Below are 12,896 nucleotides of genomic sequence, written 5' to 3' on the forward strand. Positions count from 1 at the left end.
TTACAAAAAAAAAAAAGGAAATAAAAGAAAATTCTGGAAATTGACCAAAGGCATGACACAAATTGATAAATATTTATTTTAAAAATGTACTGAAGTCGGGTGTGGTGGCACACGCTTGTAATCCCCGCGCTTGGGAGGCAGAGACAGGAGGATCGCGCAGGTTCGAAGCCAGCCGCGCGTGCTGGCTTAGGAGACCCTGTTTCCAAAGAAAAATGTAAAAATAGGTCTGGGAGTGTAGCCCGGAGGTAGAAGGGCTTCCAGGAACCCCAGTACCATAAAAAAATGTACTGGATATCAGTAAGCACAATGGGAATACCAGGTGTGGTGGCTCATGCCTGTAATCCAGTACCTAGGAGGCTGAGACAGGAGGATCACAGGTTTGAGGCCAGTCTCAGGCACTTAGCAAGACTTTGTTAAAAAAAAAAATAAAAATAGGGCTGAGGGGTAGAATGTCCCTTGGTTCCATACCCAATAGGGAGAAGAGAGAAAAAAAAAGACCTGCGGAAGTCTGTGGCATTATGGCCAGGGACTGCTCCCCTTCCCTGTCCCCTCTCCACCTCAACTCTATTACCTGAAAGTCCTGCTCCAGCCACAGCAGATGAGGAAGGCTGAGGAGGGCAGGTGTGCTGCCCTGCTGCAGGGGGATGGCTTACCTGGAACAAGGCTTAGAAAATCACATGCCCACAACACTAGAGAGAGATCTCAGACAATCAGGCGGGGCTAAAACCAAAGCTAGTCTAGGTCTCTGTGCCGATTGAATGAGACACACACACCAGCCCAGTCTGAAATTTAACAAGGAGACAAGCAACAGCAGCCATTGCTACAGCCCCTGGTCCCCAAAGGTCTGCAAGGCTGTGCGTGCTCGGGAGAGGCCAGGCAGAGCCCTGGCAAGCTGCTTACCCTTGATGCACTTCCCCTACTCATTGTGTGGCTAAGACGCAAAATGATAACTGGACTCGTTTAAAAACATCACTGACAAATGGCCTAACAAGCATTCAAGAAAGAGTTCTTTGCCAGGCGTGGTGGCGCACGCTTGTAATCCCAGTACTTGGGAGGCTGAGACAGGAGGATCGCAGGTTCCAAGGACAGCCTCAGTAAGTAGTGAGATTTGTATCAACCTAGCAAGATCCTGTTTAAAAATAAAAATAAACAGGGCTGGGGGTATAGTTAGGATGTAGCATGCCCCAGGTTCAATCCTCAGTTCTATAAGAGGAAAGAAGAAAAGGAAGGAAGGAAGGGAGGGAGGACGGAAGGAAGGAAGGAAGAAAGAAAGGAAGGAAGAAAAGAAGGAAGGAAAGAAGAAAGGAAAAGATAGGCATTCTTCTTTTGTTTTCAAAGACAGCATCTGGGGATAAAACACTGGGAACCTGGGGCAGGCATGGGAAGACCATGTTTCTATCAAGGAAGAGCACGTGTGTGAGACTAATTCATCAGAGAAACCACATCCGTTCTTGCAAATAAGAAAAAAAATTACTTCTGGAGGCACCGTGCTATGGATTTTGTCACCAATTAAGCCCAGGTTTGAACTGTGGCCAAAATGTACCTGCTGGGTGACCGGGGGCAGTTTCCCTCTTCCCTCTCGGCATCCGAGTTTGCTTAACTGCACAATAGACTACACAAGATAATGCTGGTCAAAATGTGCAGCCTTGCTCGCGTGTGCTCACACTTGTGAGCACTCTCCGAACCACCACTGTCAACCAGAGGTGGGTGCTCACACAGCGATAAACATTGCGTCTACACAGATGCACGCGTGCATATTTCTGCTCTAACTAGCCTGCCTGCCTGCCTGCCTGCCTGCCTGCCTGCCTGCCTTCCTTCCTTCCTTCCTTCCTTCCTTCCTTCCTTCCTTCCTTCCTTCCTTCCTTCCTTCCTTCCTTCCATACTGGGGTTGGAACCCAGGGGCATTCTACCTTCGAGCAACACCCCAGCCCTATTTTTTATTCTTTATTTAGAAACAGGGTCTCACTGAGTTGCAAAGGGCCTCACTAAATGGCTGAGGCTGTCTGCAAATCGCGATCCTCCTGTCTCAGACTCCCAAATGCTGGAATTACCAGTTTGTGTCACTACGCCCAGTTCTAACTGGGATTTCTAAAGACAACCATGAAATTTTCAGGTCTTATTCTACAATTTAAGAATTCAAATTCTACTTTTAGGGCTGGGTGTGGTGGCACACAACTGTAATCCCAGTACTTGGGAGACTGAGATAGGAAGATCACAGGTTCGAGGATAGCCTCAGGAAGTAAGGAGACTCTCATCAACCTTGTGAGACCCTGTTTCAAAACTAAAAATAAATAAATAAATAAATAATAAATAAATAAAAGGCTCAGGGGTAGAATTCCCTTGGATTCAATCCCCGGTACCACATACACACAAAATTCAAACTTTCTGCCAAGGTGGTATGATTTACTTTTACCTGACAATTTGCCAGCTGAATTTCTTTTATCAGTTATTTTAATGACAGCGCGCGGGCACACACACACACACACACACACACACACACACACACACGGGCTTCCTTGGGGCCGCCCATCTGAAAGACTGTTTCAGGTCATGACCCTGCTGGCAGAATCAACTCCCTAAGTAAAACACTTACAGGTACAAGACTGTTGGATACCCCCACCCCCACCCCAACTCCCTGGCCAGCTCCCTCTCCTTGGTCCAGAGATGCCTGAATAGTGGGTTCCTCTTCCTGCTGGGCGCTCCATGATGGTAGCAACGGGAGGAAGCTGAGGGGCTGTGCAGGTTTCTGGCTGACAGAACTCACTTGCTGGCTGAGCTGCCCCACACCCTGGGGAGGAGACTCAGCTCCCGCAGCCAACGCCCACAGCCATTATAGCCTGTGAGCGACTGGCGCAGTGTGGTGGGTCAGGCATCAGGAGAGCGCTGCTGAGGGCTCAAGGGCCAGGAGGCAACCTCCAGGGGAGTCTGATCTTGCTAGCTCAAAACAGCAGGTGGGAAGCTTAAGCCCTGAAAATGCTCTTTTAATTAAATGGAAGATTTTTTTTTCTTTCCCTCTCTCTCCTTGCTTGGACGTGTTCTTCTCTCGTCTCACCAGACAGTCTCTGGGTCATATTCGTCTGCCTGAGGACAGTACAAGACAAAAACAGACCCAAGAAGAGGCCCCGCCAGCTAAGAGCCGTGGCTGTTCATCTGCAATAACTTAGCAAAGAACAGAGAAGACAGCACTACGTTTTAGACTCCTGCCTACAGCTTAACTGAAATCTAACAATTGATTACATTTATTTCATCCTGAAAGTAGACCCTTCGCATTCTGGAGTGGTGCTCTATTTAAAAAAAAATTTTTTGGGGGGTGCATTGTAGTCATACATCTTAATGGGATACAACATGGTGGAGACATACACGCAAGCATCACCCAATTAGCCCTCACCCAATTCCTGCCCCGTTCCCTCCCCCTCCCTCCTTCCCTTGCTTGGCTGAGCGATTGACTTTGATATGTCTAAGTACATCATGCGCTTCAGAGAGCCTCCCTCTTCCCCCTCCCGTCCCCTCAGTTAGGTTCCCTTGTTTGCTCCTCCATAGGCTCTTCTCCTTCATCTGGAGTTCCTCCTGCTACCCATTTCTCCCTAGCTTTCGCATATTAGGGAGGGCATCCGATCTCCTGTACACAATGGAATTTTTCTCAGCCATGAGAAAAGCACAATCACATCATTTACAGGGGCTCGACTTTCTAATGCAGAAAGAAAACAATGCTCACGGCTCATGACCACGACCAAATCTGTCGGGTGAATGTGGCTGAGTCCTCAGCACCGAGCCATCCCTCACGTCTGAAATACTGGCTCTTCTAAAACCGGCCCGCTCTGTGTCGTGGAAACACATCCTCCGGAGTTATGTCAAAACCTAGACTCTCTCTCTTCCCCAGGGCACCTTCCTTTCATCCCCAAGCACGAGGACGCCTTCCTGTGCTTTGGATCTCTGGTTCTCAGAGTCCCTGCAGTGCACCTTACGGTCCTCTGCCTTTAACCTGCTCTTAAGAGTTTGCCTTGTAAATATATTTTCAGATTGCGTGTCTCCTCTTCCCGACCCTTGCTTTAGTTCCTCAGCCCCGTCCCAGGTGTGTTTTGTGGCGCACGGCCCTTCATGCTGACGCACATTTTGCTCCTACATAACCCAGTAGTCATGCCGCCGCCTGCTTAAAGCCTCCCCCAACTCTCTCTTGGCCTGGGTTTGGTATTTCAGGCTCTTCTCAGCCCACTAGCTGCCTTACCTCTGCAGCTCCATCTGGCTCCAGCCCGCAGAGCTCCAGCCCACTCAGCCGATGGATATTTCCTGAACACCCTCCCAGCCTTCCGTCGCTTCACACTCACCGACAGCTGTTCTGAGAGTCCCCTCCACCTGGCGCACACGGAGCCTCTCCTCTCTCTGCCCCAACACTCTGTCCGAGCCTCTAATTCTGCACCTAAGTTACACTGCAGTTGAGAATTTTACAGGAGAGCATCTCACTGGTAGGTACTGTGGAGGTAGGAGAGAAATAGGGAGGTAGAGAGAGAGAGAGAGAGAGAGAGGGAGAGAGAGACAGAGACAGAGACAAAGACAGAGAGAGACAGAGATGGACTAAACAGAAAAGACATCAGGAAATAGATGGATGAAGCTGACATTATTTAACATGTGTAATTCATGGAGGAAAAATAAGAAAACCATCCAGACATAAGTCTTTGAATTCTAGGACATGAGAAATATTACCCTGATTTAACTTTTTTTTTTTTTTTTGGTAGTGGAGATAGAACCCTGGGGTATTCTATCTCTGATTCCTATTTTATTATTTTATTTGGAAACAGGCTCTCCCTGGGTTGCTGAGGGCATTTCTAAGTTACTGAGGCTGGCTGTGAACCTGTGATTCTCATCTCAGTCTCCCCAGTACTGGGATTATAGGCATGTGCCACTGTGCCCAGCTCAAGAGCGATATTTTAAAGTGTACGTGTCGATTCAGCTGGATAGGACTGCAGCCATCCTGGGTTGTAACCACCACAACGGCCCAGAGTTTTTCCTGCATAGTTTCTCTGCAAACTCTAAACAGACAATAAGCATTAGCTTGGTGTGTGGTGCTTAACAACCAGACTCTGGTACCAGGAATGTGCCTGACTCCTTGATAGAGTCTTGAGATAAACCAGGTACCTTTTGGCTTGGAGTCACGTTTGTCCATTATATACACCCCTCCTTCTGGTACAAATCCTGTGACCCATTTGGTCTTGCTTGGACTACGCTTCTGTCACCAAGTCCCCAGCAACTGTACTCCATGTAGTCTGGGTGCGGCTGCCTCTCTACCCTTGGTCTTATGGCACCTTGGGGCTGTGTCTCATATCCTGGGTCCCGTCCTTCCAGAATAGCAACTATGTTCAAATAGCCAGAGCAGATTCATGGGGAGAGACAAAAAGATCCAACAAGTAGGAGAAGGTAAAGGAGTGGGGAGGATTCAAAAGAGACAACACAGACAAGGAGCAATATGTAAAAACATGATAGAATACATCAAAATATATTAGTGGTGATAAATGCAAATGGCCTCAAATAGCCAGTTAAAGATGATTGTTTTTAGACTGAATAAACAAACATCTAGCTATATATTGCTTATAAAACACAGTAACATATGAAATAAGACTTCCTTAAAAATCTGTCCATGCCTATTAATATTATCTAAAAGATGCAAAATAAAGATTCTCATGTAAATGGGGGAGGAACACCCTTTTTAATACTTTCATAACACTTCCAACATCCAGTGTGTGTGTGTGTGTGTGTGTGTGTGTGTGTGTGTGTGTGTGTGTGTTTCCCACACCAAGCAATTCTTTATCTGAGGAAACGGGCCAAGCATCCTTCAATTCTATCGCATTCCCACCCTGTAAACCTGGAGAGAGTGTCAGATCCCACAGACTAAAAGTCTCAGTCCCACGAGACTGTCAATTTCATCCCCAGGACTTCTGACCAACCAGCTGCAAACTGGGTGTTCCTCTAGCCCTTCCTGAGGGTTATAGGACTTGTCAGAAAGCCTCACAGAACTAGGAAGACTTTGGACTTGGCGTTACCAGTTTATCATAAAGGATACAACCCAGAAAAGGTCAAAGAGAAGATGCCGCAGGGGAGGAGAGGGAGCACTGGTGAGGAACTTCTGCATCCCTTTGAGCATACCACTCTCCAGCACCTCAGTGTGCTCACCAAGCCGGGAGCCCTCCAGCTGCACAGTTGAGGATTTTTATCACACATATATAATTAACTACGATCGCCAGCCCCACCCCTTCCCCTGGGGTACAGGAAGCGGTGCTGAAAGTTGTACAAACTTCTAATCACGGTTAGTCATTTTGGTGACTAGCCCACATCCTGAAGCTACCCAGACACCCACCAAGAGTTGCTTCAGTAGATAAAAAGACTCTCTTATCACCCAGGACAATCCAAGGAACTTAGGAGCTCTGTGTCGGGTTCTATCACCCCCATGGCTCAGGAAATTACAAAGTTTTAGGAGTTCTGTGCCAGGTACGAAGGTCAAAGACCAAATCTGAGAACAAAACATGTTCCCAGCATCCCACCACTCAGGAAGATGCAAGTATTTTAGGAGTTGATGTCAGGAGCTGAAGGCAGAGAACAAATAGATATTTCTCACTAGATCATACATGGCAATTAGAAGAAATGAATGAATCTATCAACGGGGAAGAAACTGTTGTACAACTCTCCACAGGTGCAGAAGATAAAAAGAATTAGTAACGGTAGTGATGACATAAATCATATACTTTTAAATATATAAAGCATACGATAATATTGCATACAGTAAGTAGTGACGTACTAAACAATTCAGAAGACTGACAAAGCTCTAAATAAGTGATGTGTGCACCATCTTGTACTCCATTATATGAGTACAATACACCAATTAAAAAAGTAAAAACAATAGCCTCAATAAATTTCATAGGGCTGGTATACAGATGACATTCTTTTATGAGGAATTAAATATTAGAAATATATTTCTAAAGATAAATAGAGTGGGCAAAGGAGATGTGGTATATACACATAATGGATTATCATTCATCTTTAAAAAAAGGAAATCCCATCATTTGTGACAACATGGGAGAAACTGTGAATATTATGATTAGTGAAAAAAGCCAAGCACAGAAAGATGCCTAGCATATGACCACACCTATATATTGAACAATTGAGTATAAGTTGAATTCACAGAAGTGGGTAGTAGGATGGTTGTTATCAGGGGCTGTAGGAAACTGAAAAGCGCTCGGGAAATGTCATTCAAAGGATGTGAAATTCAAGTTGGACAGGAGGACTAAGTTCAAGAGATCTAGTGGACAGCAGAATGATTGTGTTCTTGAATACCACTCAGAGTAGATTTTAAGTGTTCTCACTGCAAAAATAAGTATGAGAGGTAATTCATATGTTAATTAGGTCAACTTGGCCATTCCACAATATAGACATATTTTTATGGTTTCCTGGAACATACTACAAATATATATAATTTGTGTCAATTAAAAATAAATAAAAATTCCAAAAAAGATAGCTAGAAAAGTCCCACAGTTATTTTAAAAACACACATATATATGTTTATATATATACACACACACATATATATATATACATGTGTGTATATATATGTTTTTAAAATTCACGAAGAAGAACTTGATCTCAAATAAAAAAATGTAAAACTGAAAACTAATAAATTTTCATATAAAAACTTGAGGGATGGGATCAAGTCAGCATTCAGAAGGAATTTTACATTAGAAATTCAAAATTAATGAGGCTTAAGAAGGCTAGAGAAGAAAATAAGAATAATAAAGAAATTGATGAAAAAACAAGACACATATGTAATAGAGATAATGAAGCCAAATGGGTTTTGGTATAAAGTTAAGAAAACAGACAAGTCCCTGGTGTCATCAAACAAGAAAATTCAAAAGAATACATAAATAATCACAGGACTTAAAGGAAACGAGTAATTGTGACTGATACAACTCATGAACAGAGATAAAGATTTTTTTTAATAAAAATAACATAGAAAAATATTTTAAATATTAGCTCAAAACATTTAAAAACTTAGGTGAAATGGATAAATACCTAGAAAAATACAACTTCCCAAATATGACTTATGAAATAGAAAACTTGAAGAATCCTGTGCCATTTAAATAAGCCAAATTAGTATTTAAAAAATCTTTTTTAGCCGGGCATGGTGGCGCACACTTGTAATCCCAGCATTTGGGAGGCTGAGACCAGAGGATCGCGGTTCGCGGACAGCCTCAGCTACTTAGTGAGGCCCTCTGCAACTCAGTGAGACCTGGTTTCAAAATAAAGAATAAAAAATAGGGCAGGAGGTGCCACCTGGAGGTTGAATGCCCCTGGGTTCCATCCCCAGACCCGCAAAAAAAAAAAAAAAAAAAAAAAAAAGAAATAAAATAAAATAAAATAAAAAATCTTTTAACAAAGAAACAACTAGTTTCATACAGTTTCTTAAGAAATCATACTAAACAAATTATATGAATCACAGAATAGAAATTCTAATCTTACTCTTCCAACCTTACATAGTTAGAAAAAGAGAACTTTTAATATAATATCTATTCCTCTTTCTTATAAGAAAAAGTATGAGAAATGAACATTATAGGCTAACCACATACAAGTACAATAATTCTAAGGTCATTATTAATAATACTGAACTATACTGAACAATGGCCAAGGTAGGCTTATCATAGGAATTAAAAGTTGGTTTATCAGAAAACTGGTTAGTGTTACTCATCCCAATAATAAGCTTTTTTTTTTTTTTTTTCTTTTTGTGGTACTAAGGGTGGAACCCAGTGGCCTTCTACCTCTGGGCTACATTCCCAGACCTATTTTATACTTTATTTGGAAGCAGGGTCTCACTAAGTTGCTGAGAGCCTCACTCAGTAGCTGAGGCTGGCTTCGAACCTGTGCAATCCTCCTGTCTCAGTCTCCCAAGCACTGGAATTACAAGCGTGCACCACCACGCCCAGCTTCCAATAATAAGCTTTTAAAAAATAAAAACATACATGAACATATCATTAGCTATAGAAAATATTTGATAAAATGTAACATTTATTCATATTTTTAAAAACTCAGCAAATGAAGAAAAGAATTCCTTTGATCCAATATAGGGACTATTAAAAAAAATCCACAACCCATAAAATTACAAACTTCCTAAAAAATTACACGCTTACTACCATAACTTTAAAATCTTTTTTCTTTTAAAATCAGAAACAAGGGTGCCAGCTATTACCCCATCTATTCAAAATTGTATTATTTGTAGCTGATACATGTCTATAGAAACCTCTAAGGAACCTAAAGATAAATTATTACACAAGTTATCCAAAATGCCTGGGACTAAATGTGTTTTGAATTTCAGACTTTCAAAGGTCTGCATCTACCTAATCAGATTTTGGGGGATGGGACTCAAGTCCAAACACAAAATTCATTTGTTTCACACATACTCACTATCGTTTGTGTCTGGAGTGTGCCCCAAAGGCCTAATGTAGCACCAGCAGGAGGTAGTAGATCCTTTAAGAGGCGGGGCTTAATGAGAGGCCTTAGGCTATTGGGGCGTGCCCAGGAAGGGCTTTGTGAGACCCTAGTCTATTCTCTCTGCACCTTGTCGAGGGTGAATAAGCTGCTCCCGCCATGATGGACTGTCCCACCACGGGCCCAGTGTAACAGGGCTAATCTGTCATGAACTGATACTGCCCAAACTGGGAGCCAAGACAAACCTTTCCTCCTTCCGTACTGGCATAAAATTATTTATTTTATTCACTCAGAAACCCTTCTTAACAAGAAGATTATCTAGGGGAGCTAATCCCACACCGCACGCACACAGCCCAAAGGCCATTCTGTACAGCATTTTAAATGCGTCTCTAATTTTTCTCCGATCTGTCATGTGAATTCGGACGTGAAATTTTCTCCTTGTGATGCCATGGCAGCACTCAGAACATTTCAGATTTTGGAGCAGCTCAAATTTTGGATTTTTGAATTGTAGAGGCTCAATCTGTAATTAGTAAGATTTAGTAAATTTAATTGTCATAAAATCAATATCTAGAAATCAAGTTTATGTTTATATTTTGTCATGATCAATTAGGAGATAATTTTTTTCATTTAAAAAATTTAGGAAATTTAAAGACAACATTATCAGTAGCAAAAAAAGAATACAAAGTACTACTAATAAACTTTTTTTGGTGTGCGTATGTGGGGGTGGGTACTGAGGATTGAACCAGGGGCATTCTACCTCTGAGCCTCTGAGCTACATTAGAAACAAGGTCTCACTAAGTTGTTGAGGCTGGCCTTGAACCTGGAATTCTCCTGTCTCAGCCTCCCAAGTACTGGGAATACAGGTGTGCAGTACCATGCTTAGCTAATTATTATTATTATTGTCATTGTTGTTGTTGGGCATTTTATATCCAAGCTATAACCTCAGCACTTTTTTTTTTTTGGCGGTACTGGGGGTGGAACCCAGAGGCTTTCTACCTCCGGGCTATACTCCCAGACCCATTTTTTAATATTTTATTTGGAAACAGGGTCTCACTAAGTTGCTGAGAGCCTCACTAAGTAGCTGAGGCTGGCTTTGAACCCGCACGATCCTCCTGTCTCAGCCTCCCAAGTGCGGGGATTACAAGCGTGCGCCACCACGCCCGGCAGCACTTTTATTTTGAAACAAGGTCTTGTTAGGTCTTGCTGAGGTTGGCCTTAAACCTATGATCCTTTCTTATCCCCACCCCACCCCAAAGTACATGTGCTACTACGCCTGGCGGGTAATCAACTTTTAAACAGATGTGCAAACACTTCATATAAAATATTTTCGTTGTTGTTGGTGGTGCTAGTGATCAAACCTCAGATCTCATGCACTCTACCACTGAGCTACCATCCCAGCTCTAAAATGTTTTAAAATAGCTAGCATAGTGGCACACACTCATAATCCCCGCACTTCAGAAGCTGAGACAGGAAGATCACAAGTTTGCAGCCAGCCTCAGCAACCTGTGAGGCCCTCCGTGACTTGAGACTCTGATTCAAAACAAAGAAAAAATGGGGTTGGGGGTGTAGCTAGGAGGTAAACTGTCCCTGAGTTCAATCTCCAGGAACACACACACACACACAACACACACACACTATATATACATGTACATATATACACATATGTATATATAAATGTTAATATTTTTTAAAAATATAAATATACATACATATATAATTAAAAAATTTAAATGAATTGAAAAGTATTATATGAAGATCTGAAAGAAATGAGGAATTTATGACCTAGATGGCAATATTGTCAAGGAAATAAAAGGGTTGATAATCTCAAAGGTCGGGAAGGTTTGACCTCTAGGCGGACCGTAGGGAAGGCAGTTGCTTACTTCTGAACTTGGGTAGTATGTATATAAGTATTCATGTTTTTAATTTTTCAAACTACTATAAATTTGATCTTCTCTTTTATATGACTGAAATCGTGTACAGGTTTAGGAAAAGTCTGGGACAAACTTAGCCTTGTGAATGCCCAAAGGACCCAAGTCTGTAGTGACATGCTGTGGGGCTTTTGTGTTTTACAAACACAGTTTGAAGGAAGATTGTAATTTTTCAAACCTGAAAAATATCTTCTGAATAGTCCTTTCATTTCCAGAAGAGGAAGCAACAGCTGCTATAAGATGCAGGAACGCACGCCCCCTCCCGTAAACATGACTGCTCAGTGATAGGGACTGTCTCCCTTTCTTAGTTTTAAACAGAAAGATTTCCATGCAAAGCTGTTTCCCTAAACATCCAGCCATTTACCTCCACGCTCAGGCAGAAGATCAGGAGTCTGATCACAAAGCAGCAATATTAAAAATCAGCTCAAAAAGAGGGAAAAGTGTAGAGTGTCAACTATACACCTCATAAAGCTGATCCACGAGGGTTTCACGAGTTATTTCTTTTTAACAGTGCCGTGCCAAAAATTTGCTTTTTTTGAAAAGTATAAATGACAGTGGGTTAAACTGTCGTGGAATAAATCATATTCCATTTGTATGCCAATATGCTCCCTGAGGTGGCAGAGAGAGGCCTAGATAGTCTATCTGGTTTCTAGCCCATAACCTGCAGCCTCGCTTATCTCTGTGACAGTCTGTATTTTCCCCAAATGGCTATCGTACAGCTTTTCTAGAAACTTCCCAATTCCCTACCAAGGGATGCAGCCTAGTTCCCCTCCCACTGAACCCCAAAGGCCTTCGTGCTGTTTCAGTTAACAGTCTGCGATGGAGCAGAGCTGCCTGGCTTCCCAAGGTGGGTCATGGTTGCTGCCTGGCTTTCTTTCTCTGCGGTCAGGTCCTGAGCTGGACAGAAGTCAGGCTGTCCTGAAGTGGGCTTGCTGGACAGACCACAGAGAAAGAGATGCCTGAGGACCCCAGCTGGCGTGGTCTTCCCTGCCCGGCTCCAGACACCCACCGTACGGGCTAACTTCAGAGGAGCCCAGCACCAGCCTCGCAGCCAACCTGCTGGAGCCCAGGTGAGCTGTCTCCACTGAGCCCCGGTCAGACTGCAGGAGCAGGGGCCAAAGAAACATGGTGGAGTGGCTTGTCACGCAGCAGTCGATAGCTAGGGCAGCTGCCGTCTCTGTGAGAAGGATGCTAAATGCCAATGCCATGCTCTTATCCGCCCAAAGGAAGAAACAATCAACCAGCAGTTCAGACAGTGTGGTTTCTTAAAACACACACAAAACAACCGAAATGGCCATACTGCATGTCAGCCCCAAAGAAGTGAGCACCACCCTGGGAAGTCAAATTTGATTTCAGATTCATGTACTTTTTGTCACTGGTCAATAAGGCTGATCAGTGGATATGTTTATAAATCTGTTATTTGCACACATAAAAATCTACACACACACGCACACACACACACACACACACACACACACACACACTTTTTTTTTTTTTGCAGCA

The sequence above is a fragment of the Muscardinus avellanarius genome (genome assembly GCF_963383645.1).
Source record: "Muscardinus avellanarius genome assembly, chromosome: 5".
NCBI lineage: Eukaryota > Metazoa > Chordata > Mammalia > Rodentia > Gliridae > Muscardinus > Muscardinus avellanarius.